General features: G+C 43.4%; 1 protein-coding gene across 2 annotated transcripts in view; it reads right to left on the bottom strand.

Moving 5' to 3' along the window:
* FAM3C (FAM3 metabolism regulating signaling molecule C) overlaps positions 1–21,642 on the bottom strand; it is a 50,197-nt gene extending 28,555 nt beyond the window's left edge. The window contains exons 1-2 of one of the 2 annotated variants that reach the window (XM_075208954.1): positions 21,535–21,642; positions 13,496–13,575 (exon numbers count right to left, since the gene is read on the bottom strand). The gene's annotated coding sequence lies outside the window, so the exon portion shown is untranslated. Of the gene's footprint in view, positions 1–13,495; positions 13,576–21,319; positions 21,473–21,534 lie in introns of those variants that run through there. The other variant, XM_075208955.1, reaches the window with a different exon arrangement.
* Positions 21,643–24,142: the final 2,500 nt, after the last annotated feature.

Below are 24,142 nucleotides of genomic sequence, written 5' to 3'. Positions count from 1 at the left end.
TCAGCTCATATTCCCTATGGATATAAAGAGACAGCCTTCACATATAATGAACTTATTATGGCTATAGTTCCACAAGTCTGGAAAAGGTCCTACAAGCACTATAGCTGCAAAACAAAAAAAAAAAACACGTACTAAAGCACGAAAATCGCAAGTATGCCATTACCCATTCAAGATGTCATTATGTACTTTGTAAAACAAAACCATTCAATTTTGAGACTTTTCAAATTCCTGTGCAATATTACAAGAACAAAACACTTCATTTGAATAGGAAACTATAGTAGTTATTGCATATATTTTTTTGCAAGGTTTATTTTGTATTTCAGTTATTTTGCTTTACAGTATGCAAGAGTAAAGATACGGCAGGGGGTGAATACCATTATTTACTCCTAGTAACATTTTTTGGTGTGCAGAGAATGTTAAAAATGCTATTTGCACTTTCCAAGTTTTTACCTGCCTTAATTGCCAGGCTAGTCCAGATGTGTTTTTTCACCTAACTGGTAATAAAAACAGTGAATCAGGTTGAAAAATATATTTAATTTCTTTCCATTTTAGCAATGCGATATGGTAATTTAGTTAAAAACAAAGATGTTCCTTGATGTCAAATGTATAATGAAAGCGTGCCTGAATGTGGCAATATTTTAAAATATTTTAAAATTATGTTGCGATATATTAATAGTTACATGTACTTCTTACATTATATCCATATAACAGCCAGAGCCTGTTACCTGCTGGCAGTGCTTTTTTTCCCATTGAACGCTGGGAACGGCGTCCCGGCGCCTTTTTTTAAACTTTTTTTTCTCTGCGGTGCTGCTACAGAGCAGCACCGCGTGTGTGTGTGTGTGTGCGTGTGTGTGTGTGTTGCTTCCGTCGGCCGGAAGCAGGGCAGCGGGAGGAGCAGCGATCGAACTGAGAAGAGTGAAAAGAAGTATGCAAAGAAGGTAAGTAATACTGACTACAGAAAGCGGGAAGGGGCGAAAGGAGAAGAGGGCTACAGAAAAACAAAGGGCGAGCAGAAAGAAGGCTACAGAATAAAGAGGGGCGAGCAGAAAGAAGGCTACAGAATAAAGAGGGGCGAGCAGAAAGAAGGCTACAGAATAAAGAGGGGCGAGCAGAAAGAAGGCTACAGAATAAAGAGGGGCGAGCAGAAAGAAGGCTACAGAATAAAGAGGGGCGAGCAGAAAGAAGGCTACAGAATAAAGAGGGGCGAGCAGAAAGAAGGCTACAGAATAAAGAGGGGCGAGCAGAAAGAAGGCTACAGAATAAAGAGGGGCGAGCAGAAAGAAGGCTACAGAATAAAGAGGGGCGAGCAGAAAGAAGGCTACAGAATAAAGAGGGGCGAGCAGAAAGAAGGCTACAGAATAAAGAGGGGCGAGCAGAAAGAAGGCTACAGAATAAAGAGGGGCGAGCAGAAAGAAGGCTACAGAATAAAGAGGGGCGAGCAGAAAGAAGGCTACAGAATAAAGAGGGGCGAGCAGAAAGAAGGCTACAGAATAAAGAGGGGCGAGCAGAAAGAAGGCTACAGAATAAAGAGGGGCGAGCAGAAAGAAGGCTACAGAATAAAGAGGGGCGAGCAGAAAGAAGGCTACAGAATAAAGAGGGGCGAGCAGAAAGAAGGCTACAGAATAAAGAGGGGCGAGCAGAAAGAAGGCTACAGAATAAAGAGGGGCGAGCAGAAAGAAGGCTACAGAATAAAGAGGGGCGAGCAGAAAGAAGGCTACAGAATAAAGAGGGGCGAGCAGAAAGAAGGCTACAGAATAAAGAGGGGCGAGCAGAAAGAAGGCTACAGAATAAAGAGGGGCGAGCAGAAAGAAGGCTACAGAATAAAGAGGGGCGAGCAGAAAGAAGGCTACAGAATAAAGAGGGGCGAGCAGAAAGAAGGCTACAGAATAAAGAGGGGCGAGCAGAAAGAAGGCTACAGAATAAAGAGGGGCGAGCAGAAAGAAGGCTACAGAATAAAGAGGGGCGAGCAGAAAGAAGGCTACAGAATAAAGAGGGGCGAGCAGAAAGAAGGCTACAGAATAAAGAGGGGCGAGCAGAAAGAAGGCTACAGAATAAAGAGGGGCGAGCAGAAAGAAGGCTACAGAATAAAGAGGGGCGAGCAGAAAGAAGGCTACAGAATAAAGAGGGGCGAGCAGAAAGAAGGCTACAGAATAAAGAGGGGCGAGCAGAAAGAAGGCTACAGAATAAAGAGGGGCGAGCAGAAAGAAGGCTACAGAATAAAGAGGGGCGAGCAGAAAGAAGGCTACAGAATAAAGAGGGGCGAGCAGAAAGAAGGCTACAGAATAAAGAGGGGCGAGCAGAAAGAAGGCTACAGAATAAAGAGGGGCGAGCAGAAAGAAGGCTACAGAATAAAGAGGGGCGAGCAGAAAGAAGGCTACAGAATAAAGAGGGGCGAGCAGAAAGAAGGCTACAGAATAAAGAGGGGCGAGCAGAAAGAAGGCTACAGAATAAAGAGGGGCGAGCAGAAAGAAGGCTACAGAATAAAGAGGGGCGAGCAGAAAGAAGGCTACAGAATAAAGAGGGGCGAGCAGAAAGAAGGCTACAGAATAAAGAGGGGCGAGCAGAAAGAAGGCTACAGAATAAAGAGGGGCGAGCAGAAAGAAGGCTACAGAATAAAGAGGGGCGAGCAGAAAGAAGGCTACAGAATAAAGAGGGGCGAGCAGAAAGAAGGCTACAGAATAAAGAGGGGCGAGCAGAAAGAAGGCTACAGAATAAAGAGGGGCGAGCAGAAAGAAGGCTACAGAATAAAGAGGGGCGAGCAGAAAGAAGGCTACAGAATAAAGAGGGGCGAGCAGAAAGAAGGCTACAGAATAAAGAGGGGCGAGCAGAAAGAAGGCTACAGAATAAAGAGGGGCGAGCAGAAAGAAGGCTACAGAATAAAGAGGGGCGAGCAGAAAGAAGGCTACAGAATAAAGAGGGGCGAGCAGAAAGAAGGCTACAGAATAAAGAGGGGCGAGCAGAAAGAAGGCTACAGAATAAAGAGGGGCGAGCAGAAAGAAGGCTACAGAATAAAGAGGGGCGAGCAGAAAGAAGGCTACAGAATAAAGAGGGGCGAGCAGAAAGAAGGCTACAGAATAAAGAGGGGCGAGCAGAAAGAAGGCTACAGAATAAAGAGGGGCGAGCAGAAAGAAGGCTACAGAATAAAGAGGGGCGAGCAGAAAGAAGGCTACAGAATAAAGAGGGGCGAGCAGAAAGAAGGCTACAGAATAAAGAGGGGCGAGCAGAAAGAAGGCTACAGAATAAAGAGGGGCGAGCAGAAAGAAGGCTACAGAATAAAGAGGGGCGAGCAGAAAGAAGGCTACAGAATAAAGAGGGGCGAGCAGAAAGAAGGCTACAGAATAAAGAGGGGCGAGCAGAAAGAAGGCTACAGAATAAAGAGGGGCGAGCAGAAAGAAGGCTACAGAATAAAGAGGGGCGAGCAGAAAGAAGGCTACAGAATAAAGAGGGGCGAGCAGAAAGAAGGCTACAGAATAAAGAGGGGCGAGCAGAAAGAAGGCTACAGAATAAAGAGGGGCGAGCAGAAAGAAGGCTACAGAATAAAGAGGGGCGAGCAGAAAGAAGGCTACAGAATAAAGAGGGGCGAGCAGAAAGAAGGCTACAGAATAAAGAGGGGCGAGCAGAAAGAAGGCTACAGAATAAAGAGGGGCGAGCAGAAAGAAGGCTACAGAATAAAGAGGGGCGAGCAGAAAGAAGGCTACAGAATAAAGAGGGGCGAGCAGAAAGAAGGCTACAGAATAAAGAGGGGCGAGCAGAAAGAAGGCTACAGAATAAAGAGGGGCGAGCAGAAAGAAGGCTACAGAATAAAGAGGGGCGAGCAGAAAGAAGGCTACAGAATAAAGAGGGGCGAGCAGAAAGAAGGCTACAGAATAAAGAGGGGCGAGCAGAAAGAAGGCTACAGAATAAAGAGGGGCGAGCAGAAAGAAGGCTACAGAATAAAGAGGGGCGAGCAGAAAGAAGGCTACAGAATAAAGAGGGGCGAGCAGAAAGAAGGCTACAGAATAAAGAGGGGCGAGCAGAAAGAAGGCTACAGAATAAAGAGGGGCGAGCAGAAAGAAGGCTACAGAATAAAGAGGGGCGAGCAGAAAGAAGGCTACAGAATAAAGAGGGGCGAGCAGAAAGAAGGCTACAGAATAAAGAGGGGCGAGCAGAAAGAAGGCTACAGAATAAAGAGGGGCGAGCAGAAAGAAGGCTACAGAATAAAGAGGGGCGAGCAGAAAGAAGGCTACAGAATAAAGAGGGGCGAGCAGAAAGAAGGCTACAGAATAAAGAGGGGCGAGCAGAAAGAAGGCTACAGAATAAAGAGGGGCGAGCAGAAAGAAGGCTACAGAATAAAGAGGGGCGAGCAGAAAGAAGGCTACAGAATAAAGAGGGGCGAGCAGAAAGAAGGCTACAGAATAAAGAGGGGCGAGCAGAAAGAAGGCTACAGAATAAAGAGGGGCGAGCAGAAAGAAGGCTACAGAATAAAGAGGGGCGAGCAGAAAGAAGGCTACAGAATAAAGAGGGGCGAGCAGAAAGAAGGCTACAGAATAAAGAGGGGCGAGCAGAAAGAAGGCTACAGAATAAAGAGGGGCGAGCAGAAAGAAGGCTACAGAATAAAGAGGGGCGAGCAGAAAGAAGGCTACAGAATAAAGAGGGGCGAGCAGAAAGAAGGCTACAGAATAAAGAGGGGCGAGCAGAAAGAAGGCTACAGAATAAAGAGGGGCGAGCAGAAAGAAGGCTACAGAATAAAGAGGGGCGAGCAGAAAGAAGGCTACAGAATAAAGAGGGGCGAGCAGAAAGAAGGCTACAGAATAAAGAGGGGCGAGCAGAAAGAAGGCTACAGAATAAAGAGGGGCGAGCAGAAAGAAGGCTACAGAATAAAGAGGGGCGAGCAGAAAGAAGGCTACAGAATAAAGAGGGGCGAGCAGAAAGAAGGCTACAGAATAAAGAGGGGCGAGCAGAAAGAAGGCTACAGAATAAAGAGGGGCGAGCAGAAAGAAGGCTACAGAATAAAGAGGGGCGAGCAGAAAGAAGGCTACAGAATAAAGAGGGGCGAGCAGAAAGAAGGCTACAGAATAAAGAGGGGCGAGCAGAAAGAAGGCTACAGAATAAAGAGGGGCGAGCAGAAAGAAGGCTACAGAATAAAGAGGGGCGAGCAGAAAGAAGGCTACAGAATAAAGAGGGGCGAGCAGAAAGAAGGCTACAGAATAAAGAGGGGCGAGCAGAAAGAAGGCTACAGAATAAAGAGGGGCGAGCAGAAAGAAGGCTACAGAATAAAGAGGGGCGAGCAGAAAGAAGGCTACAGAATAAAGAGGGGCGAGCAGAAAGAAGGCTACAGAATAAAGAGGGGCGAGCAGAAAGAAGGCTACAGAATAAAGAGGGGCGAGCAGAAAGAAGGCTACAGAATAAAGAGGGGCGAGCAGAAAGAAGGCTACAGAATAAAGAGGGGCGAGCAGAAAGAAGGCTACAGAATAAAGAGGGGCGAGCAGAAAGAAGGCTACAGAATAAAGAGGGGCGAGCAGAAAGAAGGCTACAGAATAAAGAGGGGCGAGCAGAAAGAAGGCTACAGAATAAAGAGGGGCGAGCAGAAAGAAGGCTACAGAATAAAGAGGGGCGAGCAGAAAGAAGGCTACAGAATAAAGAGGGGCGAGCAGAAAGAAGGCTACAGAATAAAGAGGGGCGAGCAGAAAGAAGGCTACAGAATAAAGAGGGGCGAGCAGAAAGAAGGCTACAGAATAAAGAGGGGCGAGCAGAAAGAAGGCTACAGAATAAAGAGGGGCGAGCAGAAAGAAGGCTACAGAATAAAGAGGGGCGAGCAGAAAGAAGGCTACAGAATAAAGAGGGGCGAGCAGAAAGAAGGCTACAGAATAAAGAGGGGCGAGCAGAAAGAAGGCTACAGAATAAAGAGGGGCGAGCAGAAAGAAGGCTACAGAATAAAGAGGGGCGAGCAGAAAGAAGGCTACAGAATAAAGAGGGGCGAGCAGAAAGAAGGCTACAGAATAAAGAGGGGCGAGCAGAAAGAAGGCTACAGAATAAAGAGGGGCGAGCAGAAAGAAGGCTACAGAATAAAGAAGGGGCGAGCAGAAAGAAGGCTACAGAATAAAGAAGGGCGAGCAGAAAGAAGGCTACAGAATAAAGAAGGGCGAGCAGAAAGAAGGCTACAGAATAAAGAAGGGCGAGCAGAAAGAAGGCTACAGAATAAAGAAGGGCGAGCAGAAAGAAGGCTACAGAATAAAGAAGGGCGAGCAGAAAGAAGGCTACAGAATAAAGAAGGGCGAGCAGAAAGAAGGCTACAGAATAAAGAAGGGCGAGCAGAAAGAAGGCTACAGAATAAAGAAGGGCGAGCAGAAAGAAGGCTACAGAATAAAGAAGGGCGAGCAGAAAGAAGGCTACAGAATAAAGAAGGGCGAGCAGAAAGAAGGCTACAGAATAAAGAAGGGCGAGCAGAAAGAAGGCTACAGAATAAAGAAGGGCGAGCAGAAAGAAGGCTACAGAATAAAGAAGGGCGAGCAGAAAGAAGGCTACAGAATAAAGAAGGGCGAGCAGAAAGAAGGCTACAGAATAAAGAAGGGCGAGCAGAAAGAAGGCTACAGAATAAAGAAGGGCGAGCAGAAAGAAGGCTACAGAATAAAGAAGGGCGAGCAGAAAGAAGGCTACAGAATAAAGAAGGGCGAGCAGAAAGAAGGCTACAGAATAAAGAAGGGCGAGCAGAAAGAAGGCTACAGAATAAAGAAGGGCGAGCAGAAAGAAGGCTACAGAATAAAGAAGGGCGAGCAGAAAGAAGGCTACAGAATAAAGAAGGGCGAGCAGAAAGAAGGCTACAGAATAAAGAAGGGCGAGCAGAAAGAAGGCTACAGAATAAAGAAGGGCGAGCAGAAAGAAGGCTACAGAATAAAGAAGGGCGAGCAGAAAGAAGGCTACAGAATAAAGAAGGGCGAGCAGAAAGAAGGCTACAGAATAAAGAAGGGCGAGCAGAAAGAAGGCTACAGAATAAAGAAGGGCGAGCAGAAAGAAGGCTACAGAATAAAGAAGGGCGAGCAGAAAGAAGGCTACAGAATAAAGAAGGGCGAGCAGAAAGAAGGCTACAGAATAAAGAAGGGCGAGCAGAAAGAAGGCTACAGAATAAAGAAGGGCGAGCAGAAAGAAGGCTACAGAATAAAGAAGGGCGAGCAGAAAGAAGGCTACAGAATAAAGAAGGGCGAGCAGAAAGAAGGCTACAGAATAAAGAAGGGCGAGCAGAAAGAAGGCTACAGAATAAAGAAGGGCGAGCAGAAAGAAGGCTACAGAATAAAGAGGGGCGAGCAGAAAGAGGGCTACAGAATAGAGGGGCGAGCAGAAAGAGGGCTACAGAATAAAGGGGGAGCAGAAAGAGGGCTACAGAATAAAGGGGGAGCAGAAAGAGGGCTACAGAATAAAGAAGGGCGAGCAGAAAGAAGGCTACAGAATAAAGAAGGGCGAGCAGAAAGAAGGCTACAGAATAAAGAAGGGCGAGCAGAAAGAAGGCTACAGAATAAAGAAGGGCGAGCAGAAAGAAGGCTACAGAAAAAAGAAGGGCGAGCAGAAAGAAGGCTACAGAATAAAGAGGGGCGAGCAGAAAGAAGGCTACAGAATAAAGAGGGGCGAGCAGAAAGAAGGCTACAGAATAAAGAGGGGCGAGCAGAAAGAAGGCTACAGAATAAAGAGGGGCGAGCAGAAAGAAGGCTACAGAATAAAGAGGGGCGAGCAGAAAGAAGGCTACAGAATAAAGAAGGGCGAGCAGAAAGAAGGCTACAGAATAAAGAAGGGCGAGCAGAAAGAAGGCTACAGAATAAAGAGGGGCGAGCAGAAAGAAGGCTACAGAATAAAGAGGGGCGAGCAGAAAGAAGGCTACAGAATAAAGAGGGGCGAGCAGAAAGAAGGCTACAGAATAAAGAGGGGCGAGCAGAAAGAAGGCTACAGAATAGAGGGGCGAGCAGAAAGAGGGCTACAGAATAAAGGGGGAGCAGAAAGAGGGCTACAGAATAAAGGGGGAGCAGAAAGAGGGCTACAGAATAAAGAAGGGCGAGCAGAAAGAAGGCTACAGAATAAAGAAGGGCGAGCAGAAAGAAGGCTACAGAATAAAGAAGGGCGAGCAGAAAGAAGGCTACAGAATAAAGAAGGGCGAGCAGAAAGAAGGCTACAGAATAAAGAGGGGCGAGCAGAAAGAAGGCTACAGAATAAAGAGGGGCGAGCAGAAAGAAGGCTACAGAATAAAGAGGGGCGAGCAGAAAGAAGGCTACAGAATAAAGAGGGGCGAGCAGAAAGAAGGCTACAGAATAAAGAGGGGCGAGCAGAAAGAAGGCTACAGAATAAAGAGGGGCGAGCAGAAAGAAGGCTACAGAATAAAGAGGGGCGAGCAGAAAGAAGGCTACAGAATAAAGAGGGGCGAGCAGAAAGAAGGCTACAGAATAAAGAGGGGCGAGCAGAAAGAAGGCTACAGAATAAAGAGGGGCGAGCAGAAAGAGGGCTACAGAATAGAGGGGCGAGCAGAAAGAGGGCTACAGAATAAAGGGGGAGCAGAAAGAGGGCTACAGAATAAAGGGGGAGCAGAAAGAGGGCTACAGAATAAAGGGGGAGCAGAAAGAGGGCTACAGAATAAAGGGGGAGCAGAAAGAGGGCTACAGAATAAAGGGGGAGCAGAAAGAGGGCTACAGAATAAAGGGGGAGCAGAAAGAGGGCTACAGAATAAAGGGGGAGCAGAAAGAGGGCTACAGAATAAAGGGGGAGCAGAAAGAAGGCTACAGAATAAAGGGGGAGCAGAAAGAAGGCTACAGAATAAAGGGGGAGCAGAAAGAAGGCTACAGAATAAAGGGGGAGCAGAAAGAAGGCTACAGAATAAAGGGGGAGCAGAAAGAAGGCTACAGAATAAAGGGGGAGCAGAAAGAAGGCTACAGAATAAAGGGGGAGCAGAAAGAAGGCTACAGAATAAAGGGGGAGCAGAAAGAAGGCTACAGAATAAAGGGGGAGCAGAAAGAGGGCTACAGAATAAAGGGGGAGCAGAAAGAGGGCTACAGAATAGAGGGGGAGCAGAAAGAGGGCTACAGAATAGAGGGGGAGCAGAAAGAGGGCTACAGAATAAAGGGGGAGCAGAAAGAAGGCTACAGAATAAAGGGGGAGCAGAAAGAAGGCTACAGCATAAAGGGGGAGCAGAAAGAAGGCTACAGAATAAAGGGGGAGCAGAAAGAAGGCTACAGAATAAAGGGGGAGCAGAAAGAAGGCTACAGAATAAAGGGGGAGCAGAAAGAGGGCTACAGAATAAAGGGGGAGCAGAAAGAGGGCTACAGAATAAAGGGGGAGCAGAAAGAGGGCTACAGAATAGAGGGGGAGCAGAAAGAGGGCTACAGAATAAAGGGGGAGTAGAAAGAGCTACAGAATAAAGAGGGAGCAGAAAGAGGGCTACAGAATAAAGGGGGAGCAGAAAGAGGGCTACAGAATAAAGGGGGAGCAGAAAGAGGGCTACAGAATAAAGGGGGAGCAGAAAGAAGGCTACAGAATAAAGGGGGAGCAGAAAGAAGGCTACAGAATAAAGGGGAAGCAGAAAGAGGGCTACAGAATAAAGGGGGAGCAGAAAGAGGGCTACAGAATAAAGGGGGAGCAGAAAGAGGGCTACAGAATAAAGGGGGAGCAGAAAGAGGGCTACAGAATAAAGAAGGGGAGCAGAAAGAGGGCTACAGAATAGAGGGGGAGCAGAAAGAGGGCTACAGAATAGAGGGGGAGCAGAAAGAGGGCTACAGAATAAAGGGGGAGCAGAAAGAGGGCTACAGAAAAAGGAGGGAGGTGGAAAGAGAGGGCCACAAAAAAAACAGGGTGCAGAATAGGGGTGAGAATAGCTAGCGGCCATATGTGAGAAAAGTTGGTAGGCAGCCGCAGCAGGGGACATGTCAGTGTGTAAAAGGTGAGTGATGTCCAGTTGTTATGTTTGTTTTATTAAATTAACATATGGGGCCTCCCCTCTAGATATCCTGCGTTTACTCCATCAGTCATCTGGACTGCAGCCTTGCCAGCCAACCAGGAGGAGGTAGGAGTTATTATTTTTATTTTACAATTGTCAAGTGTGTGAGGGGCAAGGAAGGGAGTAAATGTATGTATGTATGTATGTATATATAATTTTTTATTTTTTTTCATAAAAGATTAATAAGACGTGAGTTCCGGCACCTTTTTTTTTTTTTTACAAAAAAAGCACTGCCTGCTGGTATTGCATTAAACTTAGGTGACTGAAGTGCAAACATATATAAACGTAAACCAGCAAACAGCCCAGGCACACACACACTATCATTGTTCATCATTTTATTACCTGGTCATAATCCAAATTCTTACAGTTTTTAGTCCAATGGCATACTTGACTGGGACCACTCTTAGCTGTTCAGCCAATCACAAGCTTCATCCCACACTGGCTGTAAAACTAATGACTGATGGTGAAGGGAAGTCCTAGAGACTCCCTGTTTTATTGAGAGATAATCATAAATTAATTGAATCGCTATTAATGTGGGTGAAAATGGCAAGTGCTGTGCACCTCAATTGAGGTCTATGGCCTATTCATTTGAATGGAGTACCTACTAGTAGTGCACAAATCCATTAAATCCATTGAAATAAATGGGCTACAGGAATGAAGGGGCCATAGAATTCAATGAAAAAAACAAAGAAACAAACAAAAACAAAAACACAACACTGGTTAAACCATGTTAACCACTAGTGGGCATGTACACAATGCATTTCCATAGATGTCAGTAGATTTTGTCAGGTGTGGTGACGCACTGAAATGAAACAAGCACTGATGGGAAAAAAAAATAAAAAATCCCATGCAAAAACGGATGCAAGCATGAACGGACATGACTATGGATACACAATAGAATAAGTTTTATTTTTGCAAATCAGATGCAATGGACTATGCTGCTATGGTGATCCTGAAAGGATTGAATGGGTTTTTGTAAACACACACAACAACCAACGCATGAGGGGTTAGTTTTAACAGTTTGTTTCTTTTAACACAACCACTTAGGAAAATTCCTTCTACATAAGAACTGGTTGGGCATGTTTATCTTCTCTGTACCAGGGAAGTAGGTTAACCTAGAAAAGCATAACGATGATCTATTGTACACATGTTCTACATCAATTTCTACAGAGCTCTTATAGTTTACATGCTTGTTTCTCCCTAACTAAGGAGAGAGGGCAAATCCTGGGAGGAATGGGGAAGCTTTGGTCTGAAAAACCTACAAACACTTAATCTCATCTGTACCCATGAAAAATTCCAATGTTTCGTCCTCCTCAATTGTCTTCCGCAGACAAATCTCCCACTGAAGCATACCTGTGTCATGGAGATATGATGCAAAACAGCTTTGAAATACAATCTATTCATGAACTTGAGACTTACAGTGGTGTCTGTACAAGCTAAATGTGATGCGTAAGAGATGTGATTATTGGAAAAGCTGCTTTCAAATCTCCTGCTGCAGGACTGATGTGACAATGTATTCACTGTATGGAACCTGGCATTGGGAGATTGGAATCAGTGGAAGTGGCACTGGAGAGTTACAGTTGCATCCATATAATTAACAAGTACTGACTCTTGTCTACCTTAAGAATTTGTGTGTGTTTGATACATTAATGTCACACCACAACAGCTGATATTTAGCATTACACTAAACACATTTTACAAAATTGTATTTCTTCAATCATCATCTATTTATATAGCACCACTAATCTCACAGCGCTGTAAAGAGAACTCACTTAGTACAAATTCTGATATTGTATTAGAAAATGAATCAAAAAATTCTTTATATGGAAAAATCATGAGGAACCAAGCAGATACTGGACAAGTGTCAATGTTTGTCATACCTAGCATAATGATTTACTACTGTTGGTTGGGATAGACAGCTTATTTGTATACAGAATACACATCATATATTCAGGAATAGCTTTAGTGTGTGGTTACATACGTTAGTAAGGAGCGCTATGCTCCATCTCCTATATCCCTGGTGATCTAGTGGGAAAGGAAGTGGGGCAATGACGTGGCCGTCCACGTAGCACTACTATGTATGCACAACCGAAGTGTGACTCCTTCCGTAGCTGCGTGGGGGCACAAGTACATACAAGTGATCTGAGGTTCATGTGGAAGAGAGACCTGTTACAGCACTAACGTTACTCCACGGATATACAGTATACCAAAAGTCTTACAACCTGCATACATGTATATGAAGAATACTGCTCAGTACACATTACCTGCATAAGACTGTTGTACTACCTGACGGCTGCTTTTACTGAGTACCTGCATTATTATTATTATTACAAGTGTTCAAATAAACCAACAACTTGGTGAAGTTTGACGGTGTGTGGACTGACATTCATACCAAACACTGCTGACACCTTACAGACGCCAAAAGGTTCTGCCAATAAGATACACTTACTATTGCTACCTTTATAACGGCGTTACTCAAGACACTTCCATCCTGCACACAGTACAAACACCACAAACTAGCTGTAAAATGAATCACACCCCATTGTTTTTTCTGGTTCATGTAAATGAAATAAACATACCCCAAAGCCTATGCGGTATTGGATTTTCTTTTACATGGCATAAAGACAGGATACTAAAGGCTTTCATCCTGTTTCTGGGCCCATAACATTAATTTGCTTACATATATCTGTTACCACAGGGTTGGTTTTAATGGATTTGCAAACGTGTACAGTGGCCCCTAACATAGCAGAAGGAATCAGTACGTAACACTGTTTGCAAGCACTTTTACACATGAAAGATCATGTGTCGCTATGAACAACACTTAGGTCCAGTAAGTATATTCAGATGACCCCACTCAAGCAATTGTTTCCTCTATAAAAACCACACCGACACTCACAAGAAATCAGTGTTTTCAGTATACAGAGGATTACAAAACATGTCAACGTCTAAATATGTGGCATTAGCACATCAGTGTTCGCCCCAGAAAATTTTGGAAGCCAGGTGGCATTAAGAAGTAGCCAGGGGAGGGCAGTGTAAAAGATATTATTCTTATCCTTATTATTAAGTCAGGTTTTTTTATATTAGTTTTTTCATGCCCGACTCTTGAACCCCTCTCTGATTGCCTGGAGGAGTGGTCAGAATGGTGGTGAGTGGTCTAACACTCTGCTGGCTGCAGTGCTCATTATAATATGATAAACAATGGTTTGTCCTATTATAATAGAACTCCTTGGGACTCCCAGAGCTAGGTGGCAAGTAAAAACAGCATGGTGGAGCACCCAGGAAATAGGGGAGAACACTACACATTCTGAATAATATGCACATGTGAACTTTAAACAACCCAATTGTACATTAAAGCGTGCACAAAAATTGCTATGAATTCACAAGTAGACAGGGAAGGAGGAAGTTAAAATAGATAAAGCAGGTCCAAAGCGTAATATAATGAAAATAAATAAATAAAGGACAGCACAGTTTTTGTTTACTAGATAGATTTTTCAGGAAAAACATAAAAACCAGGATTGAATAGGGAAATGCATAGAAATGTCTTACCGTATAAATTCTCTGAAAATAAATATCTGGGTCAGTAGAGATGCAGATTCCAAGTTAACTGGAAATCGTAACTTCTCACACTATTTGTTGTGGGGAAAAAACAAAAACAAATTTATAATGCAAGGTAATTAATTCATACGAACATTCAGTATAGGATTTCATTCGGGTTAGCAGGGAATCTTGTTAATGTGACAACTAGATTTGTGCAGGTTGTTGAAAAGACAACTTTCTATCAAATTTTATAGACATTTAGTCATCAAGAAAGTGGAACTTATCACACCCACATCCATCCAGGGTACCACCACTCCAGTAACCTGTGGATGTAAGTGGGGCTTCTGTCATACTCTACAACACTTATAATTTACAGGAGGAAAGTGTACCCAAATTACACCTGTAAACAATTTTAAACAGTAGAACGTAGATATAAATATGGAAAGACCGTACTGGGGAAACGTGTTAAAATTTTGTGGCCAGAGGTAGGGCCTGCAAATGTTCGTGATGCCGCAAGTATTTACACCCTTGATATACTGTTGTGCCATGTTATATGCTGTTACATACTGTAGTGCCATGCAGACCACCTCTGCTAATCCATTTATATTTTCATCATTTCAAAGACCTGTATTTTCTGGAAACCTCTCTGCATAATACTAATGTATTACTGCTCTGCTGTAGGTTCCTTTGACAAGGAAATATATATATATATAATCTTGGCAGCATGTTTAACCAGGGTAAAATGGGGGGTGAGGGCTTTGGTTTAAAATAATACCCCCCCAATTATTGTTGTTTTTTTTTCAAAATCTTGATCTTTCCTGCTATCTCCAGACACTTGTTTTAGAGATTGTATATAAATAAGGAGACATTTATACTCTACAGCTGTGCAGGGGCGGACCCAGACATTTGTCCTACCGCGGGCGATTTAGGCCCCGCCCCCTTTCTGTGTTCTAAGGCTGCCAGCGGCTGCACAGTATGTGCAGGTCCGTTCAGCAGTGAAAGTGTGCTGTCCCGCTGCTCTGATTGTGTTTAAAACACAATCAGAGCAGCCGGGCAGCATACTGTCACTGCTGAACGGACCTGCACAGTGTGCAGCTGTCGGTAGCAAGCCCCTGGTCGCCCACCCCCTGGATCCGCCACTGCAGCAGTGTTTCCCAAACCCAGCCCTCATTGAGCCCCAACAGTGCAGGTTTCCAGGTGACAAGTGAAATAATTAGACCACCTGTGGATCTTTCAAAATGTGTCAGTCAGTAATGCGAACACCTGTGCTCCAGCAAAGAGACATGGAAAACATGCACTGTTAGGGGTCCCCGAGGACTGGGTTTTGGAAAACACTGCTCTACAAGATCTAGAACAGCCCCTCAAAACATTCCTGGTAGGCCCAGTCCAGTACTGTTGGCCAATAAAGATAGGTCTCTATATACAACAAAGTGCCTAAGGTGATGGCAGTGAGGTGGGCACAGGTACATTTAATACATTGAAATGACAGTGTGAGAAGAAAGCGTATATCTATATGTACTGCCTTTAGAAGTAGTAGCAACCAAGTTATCTCCAGCCTTCAGTAACTACAAGCAAAATATCCCAGATTAGGAAACACCTTCAGGCAGTCTTTGTTTGAGAAGAGCGCTTACAAGCTTGTTTTCTCACAGGACAGGCGGGGTTAGCGTTCTATCATTTGAAATTAACAAGTTTGTTTCAGAAGGGAATCTTGCAAAGCCTGCCTGAAGGTACATTATCTAATCTGGGACTATTTTGCATTTGAGTGTGAGAAGAAATTGCATGTCACAGAGCCATTAAATTTAGCATTGACAAAAGCCAAGGGAACTTCAAAAATGAAGTTAAGACATAAAAACAACCAAGATAAGACAATTCAGCCCTATATAATAACCACAAAGCAGTTCATCATCATCTATTTATATAGCAATACAAATACAAGATTCAAAAGCAATGGCATACACTCTTGGGACGCTTTTTCTTTCAGATTGAAGTAGTTATTTCGCAATAGGTAAATCAGTTTTATTAAGCAAAGCTGTAAGAACAAGAGATCTGTTGTCATGGACACTCATCTGTCCCAAACACTTCCAATATACAAATAACACACAGTCATTGAATTCCTATTGAAAACAAACAAAACAAGGTGAGGACTATTTGCATTAAACAATTATGTAAAGGCTAAAAGACAATGGGAGTGCTACAAACCACTGAATGAGATTAGCATGAGATACAAATGGGGCTAAAATGATTAATTTAAAAAAATAAAATAAAAAATGTAAGGTTATGCACTTAGGGATCAAAAACAAGCACACAATCTATTAATGAAATGGGATACATTTAGTGGAATCTATAATGGAAAGTGGGAGTGCTCGTAGACAGCAGACTTTTCAATAGTCAATGTCAAGCAGCAGCTGCAAGGGCTAATAAAGTATCGGTATGTTTAAAAAGGGGCATAGATGCAAGGGAAAACAGTGTAATTTTGCCACTAAATCATTGGTAAGACCTCATCTTGAATACAGAGTACAGTTCTGGACACCACTCTATAAAAAGACAATTTGGAACTAAAAAGGTTTCATAGAAAGGCTACAAAATTGATAAAGGCTATGGAGTCATTAAGTTAGGAGGAAAAGTTAGCCAGTTTAGGCATGTTTACTTTAGAAAAGAGGCATCTGAAGGGATATGATTACTATGTACAAATACATGAAGGGTCAATACAGAGGACTTTCATGGGAACTTTTTACCGCAAGGACTGTACACAGGACACGTGGTCATCCCCTAAGGTTAGAGGAGAGGAAATTTCACAACCAGCAAAGGAAGGGGTTCTTTACAGTAAGGGCAGTTAAGATATGGTATTCCCTGCCAGAGAAGGTTGTGATGGCAGCATAAATGGATAGGTTTAAGAAAGGGTTGGACAAATTTTTAGTGGAGAAGGGAATCCAGGGTTACGACGATTAACTAAAATGAAGGATAGTAGTGGATCCAGAGAGAAATTGGGTCAGGAGGGATTTTCCCCCGATGGAAACAGAATGGCGGTTGGTTTATCTAGATCAATTTTAAATATAAGTGTTTGACCATGCACAAAACATACTCCTTATGCACTACGTGCTTCTGTGAAAAACTGCTTTCTTTATTTAGTATATTTTGTTTGCATAAGGTACACACGGTTGTTTTTTACAGAAGAATCATGTAGTTTATGGTGCTTTCCTTCCTCTATGTATGTACCTGGATACTAACACGTGGACCCGATAATGAGAGTTTTCAAGTTTGGAAGTGAATCTAGTGGGTGTTTGAAGTGACTTGAGCTATTGGAAGATTCATTTACCTACAAGATATTGGGACTTTGTGAATTACAAGTGGAAGCGCCAGCAATTATTTCATTAGATCAGTTTGTATTGATTATCTTGGAATTGCGGTGGTGTTTCAGGAATTTCTAGGCTGCGTCCATTTAGGAAGCTGAAGAGTATTATTACCAACAAGACTTATTCCTTGTTTGTAAGGAATGTGTGACAAATGTTATGGGGTCTATTTATGATCCTTCACGTATTGTCCCTGTTAAGTATCACTTCTTATTGCAGTGATAAGAAGCAACTTAACTTTGCAATTTATCAAAAACATTAATCCCAGACAGCAGATCCAATAGGAGCCTGTCCCAACAAAGAGTCTATAGCAGTGATCGCAATCATGATCATTTCACTTCTAGGTTGACCCAGTCTATGTACCAAGATGGTGGCACATGCTCAGAAAACAATTAGTGATAAAAGGGAGGGGAGGAACATAAATCCTGCCAGGGAGACATCAGAAGATACCTCTCCTTCGATGCTCCCCCCATAAGCTACAGCAGTGGTTCCCAAACTTTTGCAGTTCGGGGCACCCTTAGAGTCTCAATTTTTTCAAGGCACCCCTCCAAAATAATTACCGAGCAGTCCCGTTTTAGAAGTAGTCAAAAAAACATAATAAGTATTTAGGTCAGGACCAAAATACTTATTTAGTTGTATGCAAAAATAATACACATAAATCCAAGGGAAAATAATATTTTTATATATATTTTTTTTTTTCAATTATATTTCTGTCAAAGAACAATTTACAGCTAACACACTCTGCGCCCCCCCTGCATCCACACACACTGCGCCCCCCCTGCATCCACACACTCTGCGCCCCCCCTGCATCCCACCGTGGACAGGAAGAAGAAAAAAAACACAAAACAAAAAAAACTTTCCAATCCTGCGGCGCCCGGGAGCCAGCATCATCTCTCCTGCCGCCTCTCACTGAATATGTCGGGCGTGATGACTTCACGCCCGACGCATTCAGTGAGAAGCGAGGAGGGAAGAGGATGCTGGGTCCCAAGCGCTGCTGGATTGGTTAGTTTTTTTTTTTTAAATATATAATGTTTTTTTTCTTCTTCTTCCTGTCCACGGCACCCCTGTGACAGTGCCGTTGTGCACAGTTTGTGAACCTAGGAGCTACAGTCATGGACAAAAGTTGAGAATGACACAAGTATTGGTTTTCACAAAGTTTGCTGCTTCAGTGTTTTTATACTTTTTTGTCAGATGTTGCTATGGCATACTGAAGTAAAATTACAAGCATTTCATAAGTGTCAAAGGCTTTTATTGACAATTACACTCAGTTTATGCAAAGAGTCAATGTTTGCAATGTTGATCCTTCTTTTTGAAGGCCTCTGCAATTCGCCCTGGCATGCTGTCAATCAGCTTCTAGGCCACATTCTTGCCTAATCAATGCTTGGAGTTTAACAGAATTTGTGGGTTTTTGTTTGTCCACCCACCTCTTGAGGATTGACTGCAAGTTCTCAATGGGATTAAGGTCTGGGGAGTTTCCTAGCTATGGACCCAAAAGTTCAATGTTTTGATCCCTGAACCACTTAGTTATCACTTTTGCCTTATGGCAAGGTGCTCCATCAGGCTGGAAAAGGCATTGTTCATCACCAAACTGTTCTTGGATGGTTGGGAGAAGTTGCTCTTGGAGGATGTTTTGGTACCATTCTTTATTCTGGCTGTGTTCTTAGGCAAAATTGTGAGTGACCCCACTCCCTTGGCCAAGAAGCAACCCCACACATGAATGGTCTCAGGATGCTTTACTGTTGGCATGGCACAGGACTGATGGTAGCGCTCACCTTTCCTTCTCCGGACAAGCCTTTTTCCAGATGCCCCAAACAATCTGAGTGGGGACTCATCAGGGAAAAATGCTTTACCCCAGTCCTCAGCAGTCCAATCCCTGTACCTTTTGCAGAATATCAGTCTGTTCCTGATGTTTTTCCTTAAAAGAAGGGCTTCTTTGCTGGTCTTCTTCACACCAGGCCATCCTACAAAGTCTTTGCCTCACTGTGCATGCAGATGCAACCACACCTGCCTGCTACCATTGCTGAGCAAGCTCTGCACTGGTGGTGCCCAATCCCACAGTTGAATCAACTTTAGGAGATGGTCCTGGCGCTTGCTGGACGTTCTTGGGCGCCCTGAAGCCTTCTTCACAACTATTGAACCTATCTCCTTGAAGTTCTTGATGATGCGATAAATGGTTAGATAAATGGTTAGATTGTACGCTACTTCGAGCAGGGCCTCCTCTCCTCCTGTTCTCCACCTTAACTCTGCTCTCCGGCTCCTTGTCTCTTCAGTGAGGCCCTTCTACCCCTCTCTCTACCCCCGGGGCCTCTCACCTTTCATCTAGCTGTACTTTGAGCTTCCGAGTTACTGTGCTTTTTGTTAACTGTTCCGTGCTGTCTCACCCTGTACCGCGTTTGTCTGTCCGTGTACGGCGCTACGGATACCTAGTGGCGCCCTATAAATAAATACTAATAATAATAATGGTTGATTTAGGTGCAATCTTACTAGCAGCAATATCCTTGCCTGTGAAGCCCTTTTTGTGCAAAGCAATGATGACTGCACGTTTCCTCGCAGATAACCATGATTAACAGAGGAAGAAAAATTATTTCAACCACCACCCTCCTTTTAAAGCTTCTAGTCTGTTGTTCTAACTCAATCAGCATGACAGAGTGATCTCCAGTCTTGCCCTCGTCAACACGCTCACCTGTGTTAACGAGAGAACCACTGACCCGATGTCAGCTGGTTCTTTTTTGGCAGGTTTGAAATGCAGTGGAAATGGTATTTTTGGGATAAAGTTCATTGTCATGGCAAAGAGGGACTTTGAAATTAATTGCAATTCATCCGATCACTCTTCATGACATTCTGGAGTATATGCAAATTGCCATCATAAAAACTGAGGCAGCAGACTTTGTGAATAATAATATTTGTGTCATTCTCAAAACTTTTGTCCATGACTGTATACATGCTAAAGCCATCATCAGATTGTGTTAGCTATCAGGGTCAAGCTCTGAAACGCTAAGCTTCTACATTAGGCTTTTGTTAAATAGCCCAAATCCTAAAAATACCTAAACCATGTGGAAACAGCCGATTCCGCATGGTTTAATCTTGATAAATAGGTCCCTAAGACCAAAAGGGTCTATTTAGAAAGGCGAGATATGTTTTTTCTCTGTTCATAAGGCTCATCACATTATTTACAAAGGGTTCAACGCAGGAGCCGTAACCTGTTTAAAGTTCCTGAACACACCCCATATATTAATATGTGGACTGTAAAGCTATCCAATTCACAAGCTTCGAGGACAGTGACAGGTGGGGATTTTGACTGGGGCGGTACACCTGTCATACCGTAACGCAGGTGTCCTAAGGCGAGCTCAGGGAGGACAGAAACCTCCCGTGGAGCAGAAGGGCTCCATCTCAAGATAGCATTAAGGAGCGATCATGCAGAGAGAGTCCCCTATAAACTAACATTTATATAGCCAGAGAGGAAATGATACAAGAGAACTGCACATGCCCTTATATATAGATTACTTGTGCATGAGAAGATCAATAAGAAGTCAGAAGCATCGCATTTGCGTAAGGAACAATTCAATGCCATATTCTTTATGCATCACAGCATTATGATGCAATGCATAAAATTGCAGTACACTGAGCTGAATTAGTAAATAGAGCCATTAGTCTCACAAATGCAGAGAGAACACATATCATGTGCCATCGAAACTGAACTATACTGTGCAACTGTGCATATGAGCACATACCGGTGGGTTTAAACTTATTGGTTTTCCAGTAGTATTTTGGAGGAATATTTGCACACCAATATAGCTCACAAATGTTGGATGTATCCTATATATAGTTGTAAATAATACATGTTTACAAACAGCACAATGGAATAGGTTTGAACATTCCAAGACTAAGACTATCCCATGTGTAGCTATACTGAGAACTGCATAGCAAGACACGTGCAGTTATTTTAAATTAACAGTAAATGTATGTGCCTTAAACATGATTCGAGGCTATAACACAATATTACGCTTACGCAGGATTTTAACGTTGTACAACGTTGACCCTAGAACTATGGTGTAAACGCTTTTACTCTTAAGACCTGCAAGTTATATTTCTACACAGGACACATTTTTTCAATAGATTATTAAACTCGTCATACACATCATGTAGCTTTAATTAGCCCCTAACAATTATACCAGTTTAGGTTTCTTTTCTCCCCTGTACCAGCACTCCTATTTCTTCATGGTTACTAAAATGGATAGTAATTATGTACTCCCCCCGTGACCCGAGCAGCTATGACAGCGCACAAGCCCCTGCAGCCCCAGCAAGGAGAGCCATATCCACGTAGAGTAAATGTCCTGGGAGGTCATCATCACAAGCCACCCAAAAATCAAACGCCAACACCGTCTAAACGGTTCCCATGTAACATATGTGGTAACACAACGAGCACAACAAACGTGATTTCCCATACTTTGCCCAGAATTGTCACATTAACCACTGAACGTACCAGGTGTAAGAGGAGTGAAGCGGGGATGATCAAACTATAGCAGCATATGCTGAGATGCGATGTGTCAGGGAGATCTAGCTGCAAACTGATAGAACGAGACACATACTAAGCACAGCTGGGCCGTTCTGGGAAGGATAACGAGCACTCGAAGCCTCCATATGGCTGTGCATGTAACAAGATCGGGCTACAGGAAAGGGGTAACTATACATACTGACCTCCTGATTCGGTCCGTGTATTTCTGACTACCATCCAGCTAACGATCATCCGCTAACTGGAAAGGAAACTACAAGACCCATCATCCTTTTCAGCGGCAGCAGGAAAAAGTGACCATTTTTTTACAAGCTTTATTGATACAGAAACAACTCTCCACCCGCCCCCTCTCACAGTGATGCTGTGCATCTGCTTCCTACAGATTAGCACACAGCAATATCTTTCTCTTACAGCTAAACTCTCCGCCATTTTATAGCAAAAGTACAATATGATAGAAAAATTAACAAAACGAAAATAAAGCACTGAGAACGATTACACAATCAGAGGAACATTGTCTACAATTTTGCTTTTGGTTGGTAAAGCAAGGGATGCAGCCCTGAACGTAAACAAAGGAATATAGCTATAGTTAGGTTTGTATATTTGCATTTCTGTTGTATTTGTCAGTGAATGTAGTTTGTATCTAACTATTAGCCTTAAAGGATTTAAGGTGCTGTATAGAAATTGATGGGGTTTTGCCCCATTAATGCTCATCTGTCATCGCAACGATAACATGATTATTCGTAAGCATTTATTAAAAAATCATCCTGGGACAGTTTGTCCAATAGGAGGCTGTCCCGGCAATGACAATGACTTCACTTACTTTAAAACTCCCGTTGTCTGTCTCCTCTCCGGTCACTATTGCAAAGTGGCTTTGGCCTAAGGTCACGTACGCACAGAGACATTTTGAGATAGTAACTGGAGGGGAGAGCAGGTAAGCTATGGTGAAGGATTATTATTATATTTTATTTGTAGGGTGCCACAAGATTTTCACAAAATACAAAAAGTAGACTTTACAAGGTAAACCAGTAAGGAACAATGGGGCACATTTATCATTTATCGGACAAAACGAGAAATACTTATCAGTCCTTATCGTATGGATAAGGATTGATGTATTTCTCAAATTTATTAAAAATGGATCACAGATACAGCAGTTCCGAAAAACTGCTGTTTCTGTGATAAAAAAAAACATACTCACCACTGCCTCTTCGGTCGCGCTGGCTCCGGATCTCCTCCTCTTCGGTGCACTTTATCTTCTTCATGCTACTGCGCATGTGCCGTCCGGAGAGCTTGAGGCTGTGACAGGGAGGGATCACAAGATCACTCCCTGCGCATGCGCTGTCCAGCTCTGCTCTCTGGAGCAGAGCTGGACATACCGAAGAGCACAACTTTTACAAGTAATTCCTATGATGTACGCCAGCTTCAGCTACATTAACACAACAAGTTCCCGAAAAAAATATTTTTTCGGGACTTGTTAGATTGCGGCCAGGAGCAGTCACCATTCTGTTGAATGGTGACTGCTCGCAAAAACGATCAGGAGTGCAAAGCAGCAGATATCAATGATATCTGCTGCGATGCACCTTTAATAAATTTGCGGAGAGCAGATCCTGGCCTAATTTACACGGTAAGTGCACGATAGTGCACTACCGTGCTTTCTTAAATATACCCCAATAAATGATCCAAAGATTCCTTTACCGCAATCAGAGCTGGATTAAGGTTCTGGGGGGCCCAGGGCACTTAAGACAGGGAGCCCCCTATTGTGTAATATGGTCTTTATTTTAGACAAATAAACAGGCAATGCTGTGTGCACTACTGTTAGATGCATGCAGCTCTGCCATCACAGCATAACAGTGTGAAGTAGGACATACCTCCCAACTGTCCTTGTAGTCAGACCAAATCCTGACAGTCACCCAAATTCTGGACTGTCCCACCTTATTGAGGACAGTTGGAAGATGGTCCTGCTCTCTCCTACCTGCTTTTGTCACTTTTCACCACCTGTGGCTGCTGGTGTCTTAAGCTCAGTTGCTGCTTGTGTAGATTCTGAGATGTCGGGGCCCTATTTTGAAAACAAAACAGGTACATAAAGTTGCGTGCCCTAAACCCCACCCCCCTACCCAGCAGCAGCTCTGTTTCGGCAGCACTGTACTAATACAGCACCGCCGCGGACGCTTCTTTGACAGTGCCGCGGCTGCTATATAGTACAGTGCCGCTATGTAAGGGCATTTCTTTAGTGGAGGGAAGGGGTTTCTGGAGAAGCAGAAACCCCCCTGCGTGCGCCCTGCCCCTTTAATAATTAGGCCTCCCTCCCTGCAACCAGCCCCAAATTTGAAATTAAATAAAATGAATACTATTCACATTTAATAATAGAACTATTTTCTCCAAGCAGCCCCGACATTAAATTAAAATTGTACACATTTAATAAATAAACTTATTTCCCTCCTCACCAAACAGCCTGGCAATAAATTAAATAGCATTTACGTTTAATATAACCATTTCCTACACTGGCATTAAATAATTCATAATTACAATTAATAAATAGCCCTCCTCCCCAAAATCAGTCCCATATCCAATTAATAGCCCCAAACCACCTCACCTTAAATTAATAGGACCCAATGTTAAATTAAATAGCCCCATCAATAAATTAAATTGTCCCACCATCACCCCACAAATAAAATAGCACTTATTAAATAATTAGCCCCCACCTGCACTACACCATTAAATAGCCTACCTCCCACACTATATTAAGACCCCCCTTCCCTTATATATATTAGCATACTGTACACACACACTATATAT

This window comes from Mixophyes fleayi, chromosome 4 (assembly GCF_038048845.1).
Source record: "Mixophyes fleayi isolate aMixFle1 chromosome 4, aMixFle1.hap1, whole genome shotgun sequence".
Taxonomy (NCBI): domain Eukaryota; kingdom Metazoa; phylum Chordata; class Amphibia; order Anura; family Limnodynastidae; genus Mixophyes; species Mixophyes fleayi.
The sequence above is the reverse complement of the archived record's forward strand: the minus strand, read 5'-3'. Positions and strand labels throughout refer to the sequence as shown.